The following is a 20,890-nucleotide window of genomic DNA, read 5'->3' on the forward strand; positions in this document are numbered from 1 at the left end:
GAGAGAGAGAGAGAGAGAGAGAGAGAGAGAGTCTATAACCAAATATAAATATCTAACTACGAGAAGGAAGATGAAATATTACAACCAACTGAAATGAAAAGTGCTTTCCATCTAATTTTGAAACAATTACAATAAATTAAAGAACAAAATAAATAGGTTGATAACTCTTCTTTTTCAATTATGAAGAAAAAAAAAGAATCTAACCGTCTTAAAATAAAACATATGCAGTGTTTGATAAACTTAAATATTGTAACCAAGATCTGGACCAATAAAACATTTACTATAAACCAAATATCCTGAGATTATTATTCTTGGGTAAAACAAAAGTATTCCATATACATATATATTTATCATCGGATAACTAGCTTGCGGTTGTAAAGAAAACTGACCAAAACTTTTATACAAGAAAAGCAAATAACCTAGTTTATAATAAGAAGCATATGTCACAAATTCCTTTCGAAGACACTCAGAAGTAAGCTAAATACATTTGACTTTCAAGATTATCAAGAGAATGGATTTAAGCCTCATGACCAAGTCAAGGCCGAGACAATCAAACTATCAACATAACAATGATAAGAATCTAACTAGAGCGAGACATTTGTTTTCAAACATGAAACCCTACTCCATAATTCGAAAATTTGGCTCCTTAACACCTGCAGTGGCATAAAAAGAATACAAAGTGTTTTACAAGCACCTAGAGGAATCGTAAGAAAGAAAAACGGAAAGGGAAAATCGATGTCGGACCCATGCCGAAAGAATTATAACCTACCCTGAGAATTTCCAGTAAACAGAGGGTCTGTTAAAAATGTAAGTACACACAGGAGAAAATAACTTCGGGTCAATAAGAAAAATGGGTTTCGGGTTACGTCTTTCACCTGTAGCGAAGGGCGGCCCTCACCGTTATGACCCTACCCATTGTCGTCGTGACAATTGCATGATACAAGAAACATGGAAATTTAGTTCAAAAATGATATACATAAAAACTAGAAGAAGATAAGTGAATGAGAACAATTAAAACAGAAATTATACCTGTTGCAGACTATAGGCGGCGGTAAGGTCTTCTCCTCTGAACATTTTCCCTCTGAGATATAATGCATTGAACAACCCACACCGTAGTTAACACTGGAGGAAGACAACCACATAACGAGTGTCAGAGGGAGGAAGCTAAAGCCAGAGAAGAAGTGGAAAAATTCTTAACAAAAATTGTAACCCTAACTCGAAACAAAAATAAAAATTGCAAATTTTTGAGTGTCAACGTCACCTGGCAAGACAGTCCTGAACAATCCGCGAGCAAAAGGGTCCAAAACTAAGGAAACATTATGGACAGTAAGGGTTCCATTGTGGAACTCGTCCATTGCAGGAAGAGGGGTGCGACTGAGTGAGCAGCCGCGCTGTGGAAGGGGAGGTAGTTACTCCGTAACTACCTAACTCCATCGACGTTGTAGGTCAAAAATCTAATCATAAGGAGTCTTGGATCATTTCTGTATTATCATTCCGAAGTAAAATCAAATCCTGAGATCATAGTCCAAAAAACGTGCAATTTAGAAAATTTGGATGAAGCATTGTCAACACTATTATGTTAATGCGACCAACATGTATGGAACGCCTAAGGAAAAAATATTTATTTAATCTTCATTCCATATTATAATTTATAAACTAAATTATAATTTAAAGTTATTTTAATGGAAAAGTAATTTAAATGTATTTTAATATATTTATATTATTGGGTAGAGAAAGATTCTATCGTTTAGTATGGGATATATGTTGTCATGTTAGAAAATTATAAAATAATTCTCAATTGGTTAATTTAAAAAATGTCAAATCTTTGGAACTTGAAAGACCTAGGTTCAAATCTTTTTGTTGTGTCCTACGCTATGAGGAGGAGGACGTGATATAGTACCCCAAGGTTACTGGTTAAATAAAAAAACCAAGATTAAAAATTATCATAATAAAAAAAACAGTTTCTTTCCCAAATAAAATAGTTTAATTTCTCATTTAACTTTACATCAATTTTTTTTAGAAAGATAAAGTAATTGAGTATGAGAGAAACATGTAATTCTCTCACCACTTAATATGGATTTGAGAGATGAATATAAAAGTAATGTTTGACATTATACCATGTGTAATTCACTCATGTTCCATTGACAATAATATCTAAAACAAAAATATATTAATAACAAAAAAATAGTCTCAATCATAAATAAAATATTTGAATGTCCATATTAAATAAAATAATTTCATATCAATTTTATATAAATAAAAATAATTAAGAAAAAGAATTGTTATATTTTCACTTTCCATTTTAAGAAAGATGTGTTAGTTATTCCATTGTTAATATAAAGTTTTTATAAAATATTTAAAAATATATTAAAATGAAAAAAATATATTTCAATGTATTTGAGTAAAAGATTTAACATCAAATATATAGAAAGAGAATGCCAAAGAATTCTTCTTCCATTACAATGTTCTTTTTCATTCAAGGTATCAAAAAGATTTATAATTCCTTCAAGGTTTATCACTGAATTGACATACAATATTTTCAAAAATATTAATAACACAAATAATTTTATATAAAGAGGAGAGACATGTATTAACATTTCAATATAGAAAATCTCAATCATAACTAAAATATTTCATTATGAACTATGTATATATTCTATGAAATGAATAAAAAAAAAATATAGCTATAATATTTTACTTGTGTTTTGGTTAAAACCAATATAAATCTATTTTATATCCAAAATTACCAAAATTTTAGAAAAAATAAATCTCTATAAATACAAACCCTCCTTACTTGTTTCACTTGCAAAAATATTTTCAATCTTAAAATATTAATCTCCCTTGATACTTCATAAATCCATAATTGAAATGGATATATTTTGAATAAATCCATAACTGAAATGGATATATTTTGATAAAATAATATAAACGTTTTCATTTATTATCAAATTCAATTTTGAATAAAAGATATTTTATTGTCTTTAATTTTATTTATATTATAATATAATTTAGAAACTAAATTAGAAATTAAATTTATTTTAATGGTTTTATGTATAATGAAATAAATATTTTCACTGACAACTTTTACTTAAACATATTTTTTCATTCTTTTGATTGATTTTATTGTCTAGGAAGGATTTGCTTCCATCAAAGTCACATGATAGATATCTTTTTTCTTTCTTTCTTATTATATTTAACTTGGAATAAAAATGATCGGGTTTTTTTTTTTTTTAATGTATTGATATATGATAATAAAAATATTTAATATATATATATATATAAAATTATAATACAATAATCATATATATAATATAGAATAAATTTTGTAAATATAAAAATTATATATAATATACCTATTATTATATATATATATATATATATATATATATATATATATAGATATATATATAGATATATGGGGGATTAACCATTATAATTTTATATCATTATGATGAAATTATTATAAAAACTGTATATCTAAAATTTTAACAAAATGACTTAAACATTGAAGAAATATAGTTAGATATAAGCAATGAAAAATATTTAAGCTAATGGTTTCTATAAAAATTTTGTGGCATGCTTATATTTAACTAAGAGAAATAATTTCACGTTTGATAATTTTATATTTGTTAGAAAGGAAGAGGAGCTAAAAGATAAATTCACACACAAAACACCCGAGTTGTGGCTCTTTTATTTTTTTTTTCTCGATAACACTGATCTATTTATATTACAAAAAGTCAAAAATATTACAAAAATTACATCTGGGCCAAAGCCCTGTACCTTCAGAGAAGATATCAGTCATTGCTACCTTGCATAGAAGAGCGACACGTAGCATACAGTAATCGACCCGGTGGATTCATTACATGACACGGTGAGTACCGAAACTGACACGATGGATGCATTACTGGACAAGGTGAACACAATACGACACGCTGTGTATGGAAAACAACATGGTGAACATGTTGAACGACGCGTGGGCTGAGACTATGAACCGAAATTACAGACATAAACTCCATAATAGATATACAAAATCATGACAATGAAAAGGTCAGAGAAATTCATTCCTTGCTGCCCAGACTTGGCGACTGCTGAGTTAATCGTCATCCGTGGTGTGAGGTTCATCAGATGCTGGACCCTTGAGCTTTTCCGCTGCTTCCTTACCCTGGCACGAGCTCCTTTGAGCAGGTTCCTTACCCTGGCACGGGCTTCTCTGAACAGGTTCGCTGGGGCCAGCTTCATCCGTCTGAACCGGACGCGTGAAGTCTACAGTGGGAGTCTCCATGTCGACCCGCGGGACAGTCACCGTATCCAAGCGCCCACGAGCACTGCTACAATGCTCCACAGTAACCGACACTATCAGAGTGTTATTAGCAAAAGCACAGGGAATTCTATATCGAATGGCCGGATGTTCCGAGTGACCACACTCCGGAATGCCCCAATTGCCTCTAGCATTGCGGCCTGGAGGCCTGTTTTGCTCAGAGGTAAATTCAACTGAGGACGTTGGAGAAATCTCAGGCCTCTGAGAGGCAGAATGCCCTCTAGCCATTCCTCTGCGACTGCTCATCTTGAGCCTCTCCCTTGGCATTTGGCTATGGCTTCCCTCACCTATAATTCCTCCAGTAACCTTGTTCCAAGCAATAACCCACTCAAACAGCCTGGTATGCGGCAGAGAGGTCAGGGAGGCAACCTTAATAGCTCCCATGCTCCTCGGATGTTGCAGCGCATTGAATGGCGCCTGCAACCTCCTGTACATTCCCCCGTCGTTCCCCTGCTCCAGACTAGACAGCCTAACTACATTCCTCTCCACGCAAAACATTGCGAATTTGCTGATTGCAGCGCCTTCCGGCGAATTTAAGGAGCCTGCTCCTTGGCTTGGCGTGGCTTGTCCGGGCTGACAGAGGCCCATGTGACAAGCCACATGCCTCATAACTGTTCTAACTCGCGGCATGGACAGTGATGTCACCCGCATCCGGGAGAAGGAGATCTTTTTGCACCAGAGAGATGCAATCTTTCTTAAGTTGATCATCTTCTACCAAATCCATGGCCCCCGAGAAATACGATGTCGACTGAGTCGCTCCTTGATTAGCCAATCGATCTGCTACCTGGTTTGTTGATCTTCTGACATGCTTGAAGGTTATGTTGTGGGGAGTGAGAAGCTGTTCCTCCAAGGATTCCATACGGCTTAGCAGCCTCCAACTTTTTGCAATTTTGACTGCTCTGGCCCCTGCTTGTATTCGTTTGGCTGCCTCTATTAGTATGAGCGAGTCCCCTTCAACTTCAAGGGGAGAGAGGTTATATTGCTCGGCCAAACATATTCCTTTCCAAAGTCCTTCCAGCTCTGCCACGTTATTGGTATTTTTGCCTAGAGAGCCATAGTATAAGAGTTTCACCTCTCCTGAGTGATTTCTTATGACTCCTCCGAAACCTGCAGGGCCGGGATTGCCTTTCGCTGCTCCATCGAAGTTGATCTTGTAGGAATTTAAGGCTGGAGGGGACCATGATGAAGGAGAGGCCGATATGGAGCTGGGAGCCGTTTTTGCTTTGACCAGGGGCTTGAGATCTAGATCCCATGCCTTCATTATTCTGCATTCTTGAGGAAGATCGGGCCAGTCTGTGTCATTCCAGATTCGGATGGCCAGGGTTTCTTGGATATTTTGCTTGAGAATGAGCTAAAGATCATCCATGGAACGGTATGTATTGTTGAAGATCCGATGGTTACGCTCTTTCCACAGAGTCCAGTACAGGAAGCCGGGAATGATATTCCATAGAGAGTTTAGAATTTGACTCTTAAATGGATTTTTGACCCAGTTTCTTATGTTTTCCGTAACGTCCATCTGTCTGGGAATTGCTCTCATATTACAGTTTTCAACTTTCTTCCAAATTTGTTTTGCGAGTGGGCAGTCTTCCATTAGATGACTGATGGTTTCATTATTGGCATTGCAGTTTGGGCATCGGGAGGGCCCTATGAATCCTCTTTTTAGTAGATTGTCCCAAGTAAGGATGCGCCTTTTACTTAAGAGCCAGATGAAGGTGGAGATCTTGGGCCATAGTCCTTTGTGCCAGACTTGCTTCCAAATTTGGTCTCTTTCTTCTTGGAGATTGGAATAACGCAGATGGTGAGCTTCTTTGGTGGTGAAGGTGCCCCTGGTTGTGTATCCCCAACGTAATTTGTCCTGCTGGTTTGAGAGACGAATTCTCCTTTCTTGGAGTTCCTGTTCTATTTCTGTATATGTTTCTCCTTGCCAATCTGTTTGCCATTGTTGCGCGGGTTTCCATATATGAAGATCGTGATTTGAGGAAGTCTGCCAGAACTGGTGAACCTGGGTGTGACCTATTTGCTTCATGTGTGCCTGCCAAAGAGGTTTGTGGAACAAATTTGCGAGTTTTGGGAGCTGTTGCCAAGAGTCCTCCCAAAATCTGGCATCCGTCCCTGAGTGTATTTCCCAAAAGCTGTGTTCTTGAATGAAACGGCTTTGCTTTTTTGCATTGTTCCAGATGAGTGAACCTTGCACCGTTGGGTTGATTCTGATGAGATCACTCCAACTGCTGCCTCTGGCATATTTTGCTTGCCATAGTTGAGCCCATGGGGAGTTCGGCTTGGAAACCCAGTTCCACCATATTCTGGCACCCATTGTATTATTGCTATGTAACGGATCCCGAAGTCCTAACCCTCCTTCTGACTTGGTTTTGCACACCTCTGTCCATTTGACTAGAGCCCATTTCCTGTTTAAAGCAGTGGAACCCCAGAGGAAGTTGCGTTGCAGAGTGCGAATAGCCTTCAGAATCCCTTTTGGAGCTGCCAGGATGGAGAAGAGATAGAGCGGCATTGCTTGCAGGACAGATTTAATGAGAACAAGCCTACCAGCTAGATTAAGAGCCCTGTAGGTCCATGAGGAAAGCTTTGATTCAAGTTTGTCCAGAAGTGCTCTCCAGGACACCTGTTTGATCGCAGAATCGGAAAGAGGGGCGCCTAGATATTTTGCAGGTAAATGGGAGATGGTGAATCCCAGAGATCTGGCAATGGATCTTTGCGTGCTGGGGGGGGGTATTGAAGAAAAAGAGCTGGGATTTGGAGGCGTTAATGGAGGTACCAGAAGCTTCAGCAAAGATATTTAGAAGGGTTTTGAATGCGGCGGCTTCTTTTACAGAGGGATGCCCGAAGAGCAGAGTGTCATCAACAAATTGTTGATGGGACTGTGGAGGGCGGCCGTGGAGAGATAAACCTTTGAGCGCTTGGGATGAAACGGCTGATTTGAGTAGCCTACTTAATCCTTCGGCCATGAGGACAAAGAGAAAAGGCGAGAGAGGATCCCCTTGCCTTATGCCCCGAGAGGATTTGAAGGGAGGAGAGGGAGATCCGTTCAATAAGACTGAAAAACTTGGAGAAGTAATGAGGCTCATGATCCATCTGGTCCAAGTTGCGTTAAAACCAAAAGCTAAGAGCATTTTACGTATATAATTCCAGCTAAGTTTGTCGAAGGCCTTTGAGAGGTCAAGCTTGAGAAGCATACCTGGTTTTTTTAGGAGCTTTAGAGAATGTATGACTTCATTTGAGAGTATTATACCATCCATGATTTGTCTTCCCTCGACATACCCTGTTTGCTCTGGAGAGATTAGTATAGGTAGAAGAGGTTTGAGACGATTTGCTATGACCTTTGAAATGAGTTTGTAGATCACATTGCATAACGCTATTGGTCTGAATTTCTCAGGTTTGCTGGAGGCTGCTTCTTTGGGTACCAAGGCTATGAAAGTTGTGTTGAGGGCTGGGAGGACCCAGTGCATGCAACGAGATTCATCCACTAGATTCCATACTTCAACTTTGATGAGCTCCCAAAATTCATGAAAGAAGTTGGCTGTAAATCCGTCTGGCCCAGGTGCCTTGCCATCTTTAAGTTGGGCCATGGCTTCTTCGACTTCCTTCAGCGAAACAGGTTGGAGAAGCTGATTGTTGTGTTCCTCATTGATTAATTTGGGAATGTGCTGTGTGATGGCGCGGATTGCTTCATCTCGATTGACTTCAGGTTCCTTTAGAATGTCCTTGAAGTAGTCTGTGAATTCTTTTTCCATTTCTTCATGAACTTCAATTCTATCACCCTGTTGGTTATTGACAAAGGTTATTTTGTTGTGCATACGCCTTTGAATGGTAGTTTTGTGAAAGAACTTAGTGTTTTTTTCCCCTTCTTTCAGCCAACTGATTCGGGATTTTTGTTTCCATAAAATTTCCTCTTGTTGTTGGCGTTCTTCTATCTGTCTCCATAGGCTCTGCTCTTGTTGAATTTGTTCTTCGGTGCGTCCTGCAAGAATGAAATTTTGTTGAAGTTCTTTCATTTGCTGCTCCAGCTTCTGTTTGCTTTCCTGTATGTTGCCAAAATGGGTACGGTTCCATCTTTTTAATACTTGTTTTAGATGTTTTAACTTTTCCTGAAACTGATACATCTTGGCTCCTGCTGGTGGTGAATATGATGTCCAAGCTTGAGTTACTATGTCCTTTAATTTGCTATGTTGTAGCCAGAAGGCTTCAAAGCGAAAGGGTCTGTTGCAGCCATGACCTGGTCTTGACCAGTGAAGCAGAATGGGCCAATGATCCGAGCCACTTTGTGGAATTATTGAGGTGCTGAAGTCTCCTCCCAGGTGGATCGCATTGTCAGATATAAGAAAACGATCCAACCTTGAGGCTATATGGTGTGCTCCTTTGCGCTTGTTGGACCAAGTAAAAATACCATTGGAGGTAGGAATGTCCATGAGCTGATTGTTCTGGATGAATTGCTTGAAGCCCGAACTGTCGCTGTCGAGCCGCACTCTGCCTCCTTGTTTTTCCTCCATTGATTTTATGATATTGAAATCTCCCCCCCCAATCCACAAGGGGAAACATCTATTTGTATTAAGGAGAGAGATCGTGTCCAAGAGGTCCAATTTTTGCTGAATCGACTGAGGGAAATATACATTGGTGAGGTGCCCATGAATGTTGGTGCCTATAAGATGGAAAGTGGCTTGAATGAGATGGAGAGTGGCATGGAAATTGTCCAACGTAACTATCTGCGGATTCCATAAAATAGCCAAGCCGCCTGACGCCCCTGAAGCGTCGACAGAAATTGACCTACTGCCTGCCCATATTTTGCTGCCAAGTTTATCTATCATTGTGCTACTGCTTTTAGTTTCTTGGAGAAAGACTACTGCTGGTTGTTCTTGCATAATCAAGTTTTTTATCATTCTGTGTTTTGAGGGACTGTTGAGTCCTCTGACATTCCAGGATGTGAGCTTCATGGAGATTGCGTTGAGGGTTTGAAGAACTTTGTCAGCTTGGGAAATAACCCCGAATCCATTAATGTCTCCCCAATTGTTATTGTTCTTTGAAGGTCTATTTTCCGGCCTCTTTTCTTTGTTTCTTTCATGATTTTTTTTCCATCCCAGTGACTACCACCTTGAATGCCCAGACTCTTGTGGTGATGTACTCGCGACAAGACTCCTTCAATTTTATCTATTTGCCAGAGGGGGATTGATTCATATTCTTTTTGTTTGCATGCATTCTCCAATTTGGAGATATCCAGCTTGGAGATATCAAACTCTTCTAAGTTTACATCTGCTCTGTCTTCCTCCATAGTGATCGGAATGTTTTGCTCCATTTCCTCAATATTATCATGAAGACTTAAGGCGAGAGCGGCATCAAGATCCATATCTGAAGCTATTTGATTTTCATTCAATTTGGATTTCCCTTTGGAGGGGAAAGGGGGTTCGAGATCTGAGACAGATTTGGTGAGCATCAGAGGGGAAGCATCTGCAGGTTTGGAGATGGTGGGATCCGAAGGAGATAAGGAGATGGATCGGTTGGGGGGGGTTCAATGGGGATTTGATGGACCTGGATTTCAGAGAGGGATGGATTTGGTGAGTCCTGAGAGGCAAGAACCGTGAATCGGTTCTGGAGGTTCACCTTGGGTCCTGGATCAGGAATGGCCTAGTTTTTCTTGGCATGCCGGCGACGAGTGGGGACTTTGGTATAGCCATCTTGATCCTTATTTGTCTCATTCGAAGGAATAGATGGCTGAACATTTGAGGGGCAGTCACGGAAGAGATGGCCGTGCTCATGACATTTTCTACAGCGAAAGGGGATATGTTCATAATCTAAAGACTGCTTCCATTCATAATCATCATGAAAGAGACTTACCGTGTCTGCAAGCGTCTTGGTTAGGTGCATCTTGACGCATATCCTGGCATAGGAGGTGTATTTGCGAGATTTTGTTTCGGTTGCAACTTTGATAAATGTCCCCAGCTTGTTGCCTATATCAGCCAGTGTCTCTTCTTTCCAATATTCCACAGGAAGTGAATACATTCGAATCCAAACAGGGGCCCAGCTGAAGTCTTCTTTATCCGGATTGAATCTTGGCTTCCATTCAGTTAGATACAGACCGGAGGAGTTGAAGAAGTACGGGCCACCTTCAAATACTTTCGTTTTATCTTCGAGACAGTTGAAAATAGCTGTGAAGAAACCCTTTGGTCCAAGCTGCAACGTCACTTGTCCTTTTGGCTTCCATTTGGAAGCTATCCAGCCTTGTAAGGCTTTCTCTGTGGGCCAAAATCCCAGAAACTTTCCAATGAGAGCGTAGTCGTGCATGTATTGTATTTCGCTATTGATACGGTGGCTGGGAAGATCCACCTTGATTGATTCTGCCGCTTTGGGTATGCAGGTCCTGGAAGTCGCTTTGGTCTTGGATGATTCCGCATTGGTGTATTTATCCTTGTTTTCTGTGTCCTCTGCATTCTGGGCTGCATGCTGCTGTTCTGTCTGCGTCCTTTGCTGGTTTTCTTCTGTGTTTAAGCCTGTGTCTGCAGTGGGCTGGATCACAGGCTTTTGCTTGTTGTCAGTCATATGTGTGTCCCGTGGAGGGGAGGCAGAGCTCTCCCCTCCTACGTCTGATATCATTTGCGGCCGTCAATGGAGAGACCTGCAGAATCGATGGCAGGTCGAAAAATGGCGGCTAGGTTTTTTGTTGTCCTCTAGCGTATCGCCTCAGAGCGCATTTTTTCCTATTCAGTTGTGGCTCTTTTATTGATCACACAAAATTTGATTATTACGATGAACCCAATGAAGGTTATTTAACATTTTGCAACTAGCGAGTTGCCTAAAATATCTTCACATGCAACCACACACTTAATTCGGTTATGACTTAACTAGAGTTGACTCAATGCTTCAACACTCAACACTCAACACTCAACACTCAATTAACTGACTCTCTAATTTTATCCAACTCCTCATGCAGGAGTAATTAGGTTATTGTAACACTCCCCCTTAATTATGACTGCTAAACTAAGACTAACTCATAACAACTCAAACATGCTTGTTGGTCTATGTCTAAGCTAGGCTTACGACACCAAAGTTTGTTCTATGTAACTCAAACAAATCTTTTGCTAATGACTTAGTAAATATATTAGCCAATTGATCATTAGATTTATAAGGCTTCAAGTGAACTTCTCCATTGCTCACAAGTTCTCTAATAAAGTGATATCTAGTATCAATATGTTTTCTCTTTTTATGAAACACATTATTCTTGGAGAGTACAATCGTTCAGGTGTTGTCACAATATAATGTTGTTGATCCTTGTTGTTTCTTCTTGAGTCCATCAAATACTCTTCTTAACCAGATTGCTTGACGTGTTGCTAATCTTTCCGCTACATATTATTATTCTGCTGATGAAAGTGCTACAATGGACTTCTTCTTAGATTCCCATGAAATCACACCTGAACCAAGATGGAACGCAAAACCAAAAGTGCTAATCCTATCATTCAAACTTCCTATAAAATCATTATCTATGTATCTAATCAAATCCTTCTTTCTTGTGCTTGCATTCATTATTAATCAATATCTAATTCCTGGTATGTATCTAAGAATTCATTTTTTTGCACTCCAAAGTGTGTCTTTTGGAGTCCCCATAAATATGGAAATAAAACCCACTCCTTGTATAATATATGGTCTTGTAACTGTGAGATACATGAGGCTTCCAAACAATGTTTTGAATAGAGTTGGATTGACATCTGATCCTTCATCATCCTTGCGTAAATTTATACATGTTGTAACTGATTTAGGGACAGGTTTGCAATTTTCCATTCTGAATCTTTTTAACAAATCTTTGGCATATTTATTTTGACAAATAAAAATTCCTTTTTCAAATTGCTCAACCTCTATGCCAAGAAAATATTTCATGAGACCAAGATTTGTAATCTCAAATCTTTCATCATGGCTTCTTTAATTCATCTAACTGAAAAATCACCTCTAAAAGTCATGTCATCAACATATAAGAAAACAATCAAAATTTGTCCATGCTCATTTGCCTTTATCTACTAAGTAGGCTCAATGTTTCTTCTGCAAAATCCATTCTTAATCATGTAGTTATTGATTCTACTATACCAAGCTCTAGGTGCTTTCTTCAATCCATAAAGAGATTTCTTCAACCTGTAAACTTTATCTTCGTTACCTTCAACTTCATATCCTGGAGGTTGTTGCACATAATTTTCTTCTTTTAGAATTCCAATCAAGAAGGTTGATTTCACATGTATGTGATATACTTTGCACCTGTTATGAGCTGCTTTGGCTAGAACTGCTCTTACAGTATCCAATCTGGCTACGAGAGCAAATTTTTCTCAAACTTCTATTCCTGGTTGCTGCCAGAATCCTTTTGCTTTGAGTCTTGCTTTCAAGCTATCAATTTCACCTTTCTCATTCAGCTTTGTCTTGTACACGCACTTTAAACCAATGAGATTTTTGTCTCTTGGAAAATCAACCAAATCCCATGTATCATTCTTTTCAATAGCTTCAATTTCTTCATCCATCGCTTGCACCCAATTTTCATCTCTAATTTCTTGTTCAAACGAAGAAGGTTGGAATGACAACAATGGAAAATTTGAACTAACATCCAAATCGTCATAAATATATTTCAGAAATCTCATCTTTTTCTTACCATTTCTTGATTCATCACCTGATTCATTATTAGGACCACCTCAATTTGTTGATCTACTTGAAGATCCATGTTGCTCAAGAAATCTTGGTGTCCTTATTGGTGTGTCTCTGTTTGGTGTCTTCACTAGTGATTCTTGTTGTGCCTTTTCTGCTACATCATCTTCTTCCATTTATGGCACTTGTGCATCATCTGTTTTGTCTATACTACCATTCCATGACTCATCTTCTTTGAACATGACATCTCTTCTAGTTATGGTCTTCTTGGTGACATGGTTATAAAATTTGTAATATTTGGATTGATCACTATAACCAATATATATGCATTTTTCACTTTTATCATCAAATTTGCCTCTTTTCTCTTTAGGCACATGTGCATAAGCTACACATCCAAATACTCTGAGATGAGATACACTACAAGACATATCTGACCATGATTATTCTAGTACTCTATTCATCACACTCCTTGTAGGAGATATGTTGATCACATAAATAGCACATGCCACTGTTTCTGCCTAATACTCATTAGACATGTTTCTGCCTTTCAACATGCTTCTTGCCATGTTCATAATTGTCATGTTCTCTCTGTTTGCTACACCATTTTGCTGCGATGTGTACCTGGTTGTAAACTATCTTCTAATTCCATGTTGTTTGTAGTAATCATGGAATTAATTTTAATCATATTCTCATGCACGATATGAACTAGATACCTTGATCTGTCGATCACTTTGGATCTCTGCTAAGGTTTGAATTCTTTAAACCTTGCAATAGTTTCAGACTTCTTCTTGATGAAGTAAACCCAAGTCTTTCTACTATAGTCATCAATGACAGTGAGGGAATAACTACTTCCACCAATCGATTGTGTCCTCATAGGTACACGAAAGTCTATATTCACTAGCACAAGGGGTTGCTTTCCTCGCTATGCAACTCCCTTTGGAAAAATTTCATGGTGTTTCTTTCCCAAGATGCAACACTCACAAGTACTATCAGGTTCTTTGATGGGAGGTAATCCTCTGACCATCTATTTCTGCTGCAACAATCTTATACCAGAAAAGTGCAAGTGTCCAAATTGAAAGTGCCATAATCAATAATCATTAGAAAATGAAATTGTAAAATAACTGATCTGATCACTGTAATTTATAATTAGAGAAAAGAGCTTATTCATCATCATCAACACCTTCGCTATCAACTGCTTTCTTGGGGGCTTGTCATATATAACACATTCTTAACCTTAAAAGATATTTTCGTATCCTTTCTGTGTCAATTGACCAACACTTATCAAATTATGTTTGAGATTAGGAACATAATATAGCTCTGAGATTGTCTTCGGCTACCCCTTCTTGGTCATAATGTTAACCACTCCTTTTCCGTCTACATCCACAGTCTTTTGAGTCCCCACCTTTACCTCTGTTTTCACATATTGATCCAAATTTGCAATCAAATTCTTGTTTTCGATCATGTGGTTACTACAACCACTGTCGAATAGCCACACATTATCAAAAGGTTCATCCATGTTATGGCAAGCTAGGAACATGGAGTTAGTACTCTCTATAGTGAAATTAACTCCTTGGTTCCCTTGATTATCTATCTTCTTCCTCCAATTATGAGCATAGTGACCAAATTTATTGCAATAATAACATATCACCTTTGATTTGTTAAATATTTTATTATTGCTGACATTTCTGCAGTTTCTTCCACTTTCATGTTCATGCTGTCCTCGTCCATATCATTGACCACTATATGTTTCGCTTTGTCCTCTGCCTCTCTATCTACTTCTCCCTCAACCCCTGTCTCTTGAAATAGAAACCTGACTTTTGAAAGCGGTCTCTAAAGTGGAATCCTTATTTGTGTCTATCCTTGCCTCATGTGATAGAAGTGATCCTATCAACTCATAAACTGCCAATGATGCCAAATCCTTGGCTTCTTCTATGGCTACGACCACGACATCAAATTTGGTAGACAAAGATCTGAGGACCTTCTCAACCACTGTCTGATATTTAATTTCCTTACCATAAATTTTTAACTGATTTACGACAGGCTTGACCCGATTCATGAAAGAATCAATGTCCTTTGTCTCCTTCATCTGCAGACTTTCAAAATCTCTCATAGTATTCTGCAACTTAACAGTATTGACCTTGTCCATACTTTTATAGCTTGTCACCAAAGTATCCCATGCTTCCTTTGCTGAAGATGTGATCCTAATTTCCTGGAACACTACTTGGTCCACTCCTTGCTCTATAAGCTGTAATGCATGTGCATTCTTCTTCTTGCTTTTCTTCCATTGTTCCCTCTGTGCATTAGTGGCAGCTATTTCTTTTGCTTCATCCTTACGTTTTGAAAACCAAAACTAGACATAATCCCAAACATCATGAGCAAAACTAGACATAATCCCAAACATCATAAACCTGCAACGTGTTCGGCATCTTAATGGCGCACACATCATAATTTTTCCTTGTAAACGATGAAAACTGAGACTGAAAATTGAAAAAAGTCATCTTTCTTCAAAAATTCTCTTTTTGAAAACCCTAAATTTCTCCTTTTATAATCTTACAAAACTCCCTTTTCAAAAAATAATAAATCCTTTGATTATATAATTAAATTGATTTTTATATAAATCAGAACAGTAATATCTAAACTCTTTAACAAAGGTGTTTTGTAAAATCCTTCAATATTATTTGTTTATATATAAAAAATATTTTTGTAAGTATTCTTTATATATTAAAAAAAAAACGTTTATGATGATCCACCTTTTAAAAATACGTGGAACCTTCAACACTTTAACCAAAGTTGACTTCGAATTGTACTCCACGTGGGTTGCAAAAAACTCTCTAACAAAGACTTCTAAAAATATGTCACGGCATTTTTAGTTATTTTTACGGGCTTGCGCACCCCCAAACATAAACTGCGTAATTATTGAAGTGAAAAACATATTTGCGCAGTTTTTACACTAACAAAGTGTGAAATCTCTTTCTTTTTAAAGAGTTCGTTAATTTTGCAACACAATTAAAAAAAAATTAATAGGTTTTTTTGGTTGGGTTTTTTCAGTGGTTGTGCAGTCATCATGATCTTGTTATCTTTTCTCAGATCTGATACCAATTTGTTGGAAAGCTAGAAAAGCTAAAATACAAATTCACACACAAAACACACGAGTTGGGGCTCTTCTATTGATCACACAAAACTTGATTATCACATGGTGAAGGGTATTTAATTTTAACTTTTTCCAACTAGTGACTTGCCTATAATATCTTAACATGCAACCACACACTTAATTCAATTATGATTTCAACCATTCAACACTCAATTAACTGAGTCTCTAATTTTAGCCAACTCCTTATGCTCTAGTAATTCGCTTATTTTAATCATATTATTATAATTTACTATTTAGATAAAATTCTATATTATTTAATTAGAAATAGATTTTTTTATTTATATTAAATATTAAATAAAATATAATATAAATAATTTAAGTGAGGTTTAGTTTTGATGAGTTATAAATTTTAAATTTTATAAAAAAAATAAAAATGAAAATGATCTGTGGAAAATAAGTTGTTAAGGAAATTATTAGACATTATATAGTGCTAAAGGATTTACTGATGATATTTCACTTATGTCTAGATCATTCTTTCATTCGAAATTAAACCGATTCGACTTCCAACTAAATATACTTCGAAAAAATAATTAAAAGAAAGATAGAGTACTCTGTAAGAATATGACTAATGATATTTCACTTATGTCTAGATCATTCTTTCATTCGAAATTAAACACATTCGACTTCCAACTAAATATACTTCGAAAAAATAATTAAAAGAAAGATAGAGTACTCTGTAAGAATATGACTAGGCGTTTTACCATTTCAAAAATGGAATTAGCCTGTCATGATTTTGAATCTCTATTGATGGCATAACACGCAGTTGGGAAGACGGTTTTCTCACACCTTGCTTATGATCGATTCTCTTATGTGGTGCTGTGAGGCAATTATTGTGTATTATCCAGCATGTATATTTGTTTGATGTGATTGATGTAATGGATTTGTATTGTATACAATGTATATATTGTACACCAAGCCTAATACAAAGTTTTTTCAAGGGACTAGCCCCTATTTTAAAAAAAACTACTGTTTTATTGGCTATTGGGGTTGGAATGAGAACCGTGACAACTAATTCTGCTAGTTGGAATAGGATCTCCCAACCGCCATTCTTATTTTGAGGATCTGTATGGTATTACAGGTGACATGTTTTCCCTAAAATAGTCATAATCATTTCATCTGGTAACTAGAATATCAGATCTCCATTAATATCAGATCTCCATTATCTTATAAACCGTAAGAGGATACTGCTTCCACTAAAAATTGAATGTACCGGCAATTATCTAGACACAAATTCATAAATACCCATCAATTCTTGGTCACTACCCATCAAGTCTTCAACGTTCAGCAGTCGTGAATAATTTTCAAACAAGTTCGATGAAGAGGCCGAGCGTACATTATTCCCGTTGACTGTAGTCGAGAAAAATATTCAAGCTTTTAGTTCTTCAGTCACCACTTTGTCCCCCTCTTCTCCACTGACTTTTCCGTCACATTGGAATTTTAGACTCAGACGCAGGAAACCCTAAAATATTTATCTACCTGCAATTTCGACATCTGTGAGGATCCTTTAAAGGTGTTGTAGCTTTCAATATTTGAAAATGTTCTAACCTTTTATGGTCATATAATTTTGATTACATAGTATTAAAAAAAAATTATTTTTAAAAGTAATGGAGTGGACATTTCTTTGTCTAATCCATTCATGAAACCTTCACAAATGGACATTGAAAAAGCATGTTAAGTACGTAAGTACCTTTTCAAGGTAGGGTTGATTGTTAGGGAAAGTAGAATTTAACATATCGATATGAATTAAATGAGCCATAAATGTTGATGCATCAATTATGATAAGTATCAAAACACTTTTTTTATGATGCATTTTATGTTTTCAAAATCTAAATATTATGAAAATTAAGTAAAATATAGCGATGTTTCAATGGTAGTGTTATGATAGCATTAAATGGATTACTTGAACTTGGGAGGCACTCTCGCCACCCTTTCCTTGTGCATGCCACCACCCCAAATAAAATTTATGGCACCTTTCCTCCAAAGGAGGGTAGTCGAGGCCCCTTGGAATATTTGATGTCTCGTGAATTCGGCTTACTCGTCCATTCTATTCTTCCTATGTCACTTGTTAGCACTCTAGTCACTCGTTCAATGACTCCTCGTAATCTTGCCTCTATTCGCTATCCATTTCGATTACTATTTAGTTTCTTAAGCGTGGTTCCCCTCACTTTCCTCGATAGCTTACCCTCGTCCCACTGTGACTTTTCTAGATGATGAAGAAATTGGTGTAAGCTTGCAAGTGCAACCTACCAATCATGATATTATGGGAAAATTCTTTCATGTTTGACTATTGTATCTTACTTATTAGCTCTATATAGGCCTCCTTGATATCTTTCTTCCTCTGGTAGCCATAATTCACGAGAAAGCTTGTTGTCGACATAGAGTTGGTGGTTGTTGTAGTTTAGGAGGATGTAGAGCATGATTGCATGTGGAATCCTCAACCCACAACTACCATGAACACGCACCTTTGGACATTCACGAGGGAATTCATCTCATGGAAGTGTAAATTCAATAAGAAAGAAAGGTTACTTTCGAATCATTAGTCATGGTTAACATAGGCTTTTGGATACCTAATTGAGGAAAATTCAGAGGCCATCAAAGTCATTATCCTCATACTATGCACTTTTTTTGACATGTTAAGTTGTTAGTGGGAAAGATTCCTTTAGATAGAAGACAAACTCAATTCAATATCGTGCACAAAATGGATGAGCACAGGGATCTTATGGTTGATGTGGAAGAAAGGCTTGCGAGGCTCAATATGAGATTTCTACCTCCCTCTCCAATTCGACCACAACGCAAGGTGGAGAAAGAACCCTTTTGCCTCACCATCTCATTTTATCATTTTAGTTTGTGCTTGCTATGCTTTCCCACCTGGGTTGTTGATAATTTAATTTTAGAGTATATGTCTAGTTTCTTTTACTTGTTTCCTCACACTTTGCAACCTCTAAATATTTCCCATTTTCATTCTTCTCATCGGTTTCCCCATGGGTGGAGAAACAATATCTCTATGCATTTTCAAGTTTTAGATTATTAGTTGAAGCTAATTTTGGTATCCACAAACTTTTTATTATATTTTATTTGGTCTATTTTCCAATGTGCCATGCCAAATATAGAAAGACTTGTATATCTAATGTAAATATTTGATAATATCAATGAAAAATCATCTTAAACAAATAAATAAATTATAACATTTTATCATTATTATTATTGCTATTAAAAATAATCAATATATACATTAAACATATATACATTTAAGGAAATGTGTAACAAGATCCTTAACCATGGAGATTAATTGTTGGTGTAGCCACATTCATATGTGATTCTAGCAACTTCCCACCTCGTGCTATCCAGGTATCTACAACGTCTTAACACCCTCAACAACTTTGACTTTTCAGTGAGGAGGCTATAGAGCACAATTGTGTTTCCAATCCTTAACCCATAGCTACCATAAAGACACACCTTTAGAGACTCTGGACAAAATTTGTCCTATGCAAGAAGAAATTTGGCAAGAAAGACGAGTTACTTTGGACTTAGTATTCGTGGTCGAAATAGCCTATTTTGTTTGCAATAGAGGTAACTTTAGATGTCGTCAAAACTAGTATATTCATATAGTGGACTTGTACTGACATGTTAAGATGCTATTGTGAGATATTCTTCTAAACATGAGAAAAAATCAATTCAACTTTATGCATAAACTACATGAGTTTAGGTATCTTATGTTAAGTGTCGAAGGATTTATTTCCAAGCTCAAGATCAAATTTCCACCTAGCTCTCCAATTCCACCAACATGTAATGTTTAGGAATATCCCATCACCCTCGTCATATCACTATGTTCTTAAGGCTCAAGTTACCTATGTTTTATACATTTAGTTATTTCTTCTCATGCTTTCCTAATTCGGGTGTTGATAATTTATATTTAGAGTATATGTATATTTTATTTTACTTGTTGCCTGATTCTCTTATGTCTATAAAGGATTCCCATCTCGATTATTTTGTTTCTTTTCCCCAAGGGGGGAACACTCTCTCTATACATTTTCAATTTTCACACTACCTCTTGAAGCTATGTTTGGTAGCCATATTCTCCATATTATATTGTTTCTAGACTGGTTTTGAAGATGGCGTGCCAAAGACAACAACACTAGTTTATCTAATGCAAATATTTGATATTGTCAATGAAAATTAGCTTATACAATAAAAACTAAATTATAACATTTTATTATTGTTAGAATTACTATTATGAATTATAAAAATAATTAATATATATGTTCAACATATATACATTTGAAAAAACATGGAACACGATTCTTAACCACAACATTCAACCCAAATTTAATATGATAATTTTAATCTATAAATAGGTTTTGTTATAATATAATGGACCAATAGCATGGCTTGTAAATCACAAATGCCCAAAAAAACATAAATCATTTGATATGACACTTATTCATATGGATTTTTTTTTATTAATCACTTTAATTAAAAGGGAAAAAATGCATAACTACTTTGAAGATAAATATCATGCTTTGATTTTTCATGGAGGTTAAATCTCTACCATCCACCTAATAAATATTGATAATTATATTAAAATTCTAGAAGCCCTATTGAACTAGCTTGCCATATAAACTATTGTTGTTGGAGAGCATAGTCCCTGCCACTGAACATACAAATTATGTTTTTGGAAAAATTGCATAAACAATTATAACCTACATTGGTCAATGCTAAATTAATAGTGATCAATAGATGAATTGAATTATTGGCGAGAAGTAAGGAATTAATATGTGTAGTGGATAAACTAATTG

This window comes from Pinus tabuliformis, chromosome 7 (genome assembly GCF_031772625.1).
Source record: "Pinus tabuliformis cultivar Carrire ecotype Pingquan chromosome 7, CPIR1, whole genome shotgun sequence".
NCBI lineage: Eukaryota > Viridiplantae > Streptophyta > Pinopsida > Pinales > Pinaceae > Pinus > Pinus tabuliformis.